Here is a 3,833-nt window from a genome sequence, read left to right as displayed (position 1 = left end):
CAGGTCTCAAACCCGCGGGCTCAGGCAATCCACTCACCTCAGCCTCCCAAAGGCGCGGGATTACAGGCTGAGCCACCGAACCCGGCTAGAGGCCCAAATTTCATCTGTACATGCATTGCTTATGTACCTAATCCTGACTGGTACCCCACATCTGTATAGTAAAATAAAATAAAAAAAAACCAAAACATTTCTGCATTCAGACTTAAACAGCATATCTCAAAGTTTCTTTTAAAATTGAGCATAACTGGCCAGGCTTGGTGGTTAATGCCTGTAATCCTAGCACCTTGGGAGGCTGAGGCAAGAAGATTGCTTGAGTCCCAGAATTTGAGATCAGTCTGGACAACATAGTATGGCCTCATCCCTAAAAACAAAACAAAACAAAAAGCTAAAAAAAAACACTGCACAACAGTACTTTCAGTTTTAAGCCATAGAGCATGAGCAGTAGGCTTTTTTGATAAAAATAAAAATAAAGACTCATAGGCACCACAAGTGGCCAACAGAATTCAAGATACAGACAGGAAGTTCTGCTTTAACCCCTGGGAATTGATCCTACTGGATATATGTGTCTTCTGAGTAGCAGTCAATGCACCACTCATGGGAGGGGGCTCAAGGGACCTTTGTATTAGTGGAATTTCAGCGTGTTCCCATGGGGGTTGCCCCTGATGAGGTGTAGACCTGGTGAATGCTAGATAGTTGGGACGGAGGTGGGGCTGTAAAGCAGAAGGGGAGTATGTAGCCCTCAAAGAAGTATAAGGAGGGATAAAGAGAGAAAACTCTTCAGGGATGCAGAGTCCATGCAAGTAGAGGGGACACCAAACACTGACAGGACAATGTCCTCGGGGTGACATTTCCTAGTTTTCTTGTTTAAAAGGATGAATTTCAAAGACACAGTTGCTCTGAATCCCCTTACTGAAATATTCATTCTTTTAACTCTTTGACGGGGCTCCCTCACCTTTTCCTCCTCACCAAAGGAACATCTGGGAATGGGGAAAAAATGGGGGTCCAAGGCTTCAGATCTGAAAATTGTACAAAGACTCATGAAGCAGCTGGACTCTGTTGTCTGTGTCCAAAGGTGTCAGCAAAACGTGGCCCCAACAGACCCACTGCTGTGGTGACTGTAGAAGTATGACAGGATCTTGTCCTTCTGAGGAGGTGATTTCTTTTTCAGACTTAAAAGCTTTATCTTTTTCAGATAAGTTTTAGGTTCGTCATTTTTTTTTCTGTTTCTGTGAATTTGATTACTTTATATTCTGCATATAAGTGGAACCATACAGGCTTATTTCAGTTGATATAGGGTCCTACAGGTTCATTCATGTGGCAGAATACTTTTGACAGGATTAGTATCAACTTCTCCTTGTGTGCTTTGTAGAATTCTGCTGGGAAGTCATTGAGTCCAGAACTGTTTTTGTAGGTAATTGTTTTATGATGAAGTAGATTTCCTGGGTTATTACTGGTCTATTTAGTATTTCAATTTCTTCTTGTTTCAATTTTGGGAAGTTGTGTGATGTCAGAAAGTTCTCCATTTCATTTAGGTTTTTGAGTTTTCCCTCTATTGGTGTGCATAGTAACCTCTGATATTCTTTGAATTTCTTCAGAGACAGTTGTAACATCATCTTTTGCATTTCTAAGTGTGTTTACTTGGGCTTTTTCTCCCTCTTTTTCTTAGTCTTACTGGGGATCTGTTTTCCTTGTTTGCCCTCTCAATGAACCAATGTTTTGTTTCATTGATTTTTTTTCTATGACACCTTTGTCTTCTATGTTCAGTAGTTAGGATTTTATTTTGGCAATCTGGATTCTTCTGCTGAAGTTTGGGTTTTGATGGTCTTGCCTTTCCAGCCTTTTTAGGTTTGATGCTATTTTGTTTATTTGTGATCATTCTGGTTTTCTTAAATTTTTATTTTATTATTTTATTATTTGAATTGGAGACTCACTGTCACCCAGGCTGGAGTGCAGTGGCATGCTCAAGGCCACTGCAGCCTCAACATACCGAGCTCAGGTGATCCTTCCACTTTAGCCTTACAAGTAGCTGGAACCATAGGTGCCTGCCAACACAACCTGGCTAATTTTTTGATTTATTTTAGAGATGGGGTCTCACCAAGTTGCCCTGGGCTCAGGCAATTTTCTTGTTTTGGCCTCCCAAAGTGTGGTGTGAGCCCCCGCACTTAGCCAGTGGTGATATTTTTATTACATTGTGTTCTGAGAAGATGCATGGTGATATTTTAGTCTTAGGGAATTTGCTATGCTTGACTTATGGCTGAGGATATTGTCACTCTTGGAGTGTGTTGCGGGTGGTGATGAGTGAAATGTACTTTCCATGGTTATTGTGTGGAGTATTCTGTATGTATCTATTAAGTCCATTTGGTCAAGAATCAAGTTGAAGTTCCAGACCTCCTTATTGTGTTTTTGCCTTGATGCTCTAGCTAGAGTTGTTAGTGGGTTATTTCAGTTCCTAGTAATGATAGTATTAGAATCAATACACTTTTTTAGTTTACTCAGTAGTTGCTTTATAAATCCTGGTCCTCCTAGACTGGGTGCATATATATTTAGGATAAATATTTCTTGTTGATAGATTGAAACTTTCAAAGAACCGGTTTTTTTTCTTGTTGATTTTTTCTGATATTTTTGTCACCGATGTCCTGCAGCTGTGACTTTATTTTGGTGAACTGGATCCTTCTGCTAAAGTTAGGGTTTTGGTGGTGGTCTTGTCTTTCTAGCTCCTGTAGGTGTGATGTTAGGCTTTTGTGATCTTTCAAGTTTTTTGATGTGTGTGTGTGTGTGTGTGTGTGTGTGTGTGTGTGTATGCAGAGCTATAAATTTCCCTCATGATTCTGATAAGTTGTATCTTTGTTTTCATTTGTTTCCTGTAATTTTTAAATTTCTGTCTTGATTTCCACATTGACCCAGGAATTGCCCAGAAGTATGTTGGTTCCCATGTCTGTGTGTGTTTTGGGGGGATCTTGTTTGTGGTGATATTATTTTCATTTCACTGAGAAGATACATGGTGTTATTTCAATTTTTTGGAATTTGTTTATGCCTGATTTATGTTCAAAAATGTGGTAGATCTTAAAGTATGTTCCATGTGCTGATGAGTAGAATATGTACTCTGCAGTTGTTGAGTGAAGTGCGCTGTAGATGTCTATTATGTCCATTTGTTTATGTATAGAGTTGAGGTTCCAGATCTCTTTATGGGTTTTTTTGCATTGATGTTCTATCTAGGGTTGTTAGTGGGGAATTTAAGTCTCCAGTTATAATTGTGCCTAAGTCACTGTCCTCATTTATTTCGTTTAGTAGTTGATTTATAAAACCTGGTGCTTCTGTATGGGGTGCCTATATGTTTAGGATGGATATTTCTTGCTGGTGGACTTAATCAATGTGTAGTCTCCTTCTGTATCCTTTTCAGTTTTTGATAGCTTGAAGTCGGTTTTATCTGATATTAGAATAGCTACTCCTGCCTTGTTCTGTTTTCTATTCACCTGCAAGTTCATTCCCAGCCTCCAGTTTTCAGTCTCTAGGTGTCCTCAGTGGTGAGATGGGTTTCCTGGAGACAGCAGATTGTTGGATCATAGTTTGTTTTTTTTTTTAACCCAGTTCGCCACTTTTCAGTGGTGCATTTAGTCCATTCACATTCGGGTTGATTATTGCAACCTGAGAGTTTATCCCTTTCATAGGCCTCTTAGGATGCCATTTTGTTTTCTTTTAACTTTGACATTAATATATATGTGTGTTTTCATTTTTGCAGGTGCACTGTATGCTCTGTTGACTCTGTGTTTGCTTGTACTCTTGTGAAATACAAAGTCATTTCTTTTTTTGTCTGTGCTCAGTAACTTCTTAAG

The sequence above is a fragment of the Carlito syrichta genome, unplaced genomic scaffold, assembly GCF_000164805.1.
Source record: "Carlito syrichta isolate Samal-C Ts95f unplaced genomic scaffold, Tarsius_syrichta-2.0.1 Scaffold304410, whole genome shotgun sequence".
NCBI lineage: Eukaryota > Metazoa > Chordata > Mammalia > Primates > Tarsiidae > Carlito > Carlito syrichta.
Note: the sequence above shows the minus strand (reverse complement) of the source record.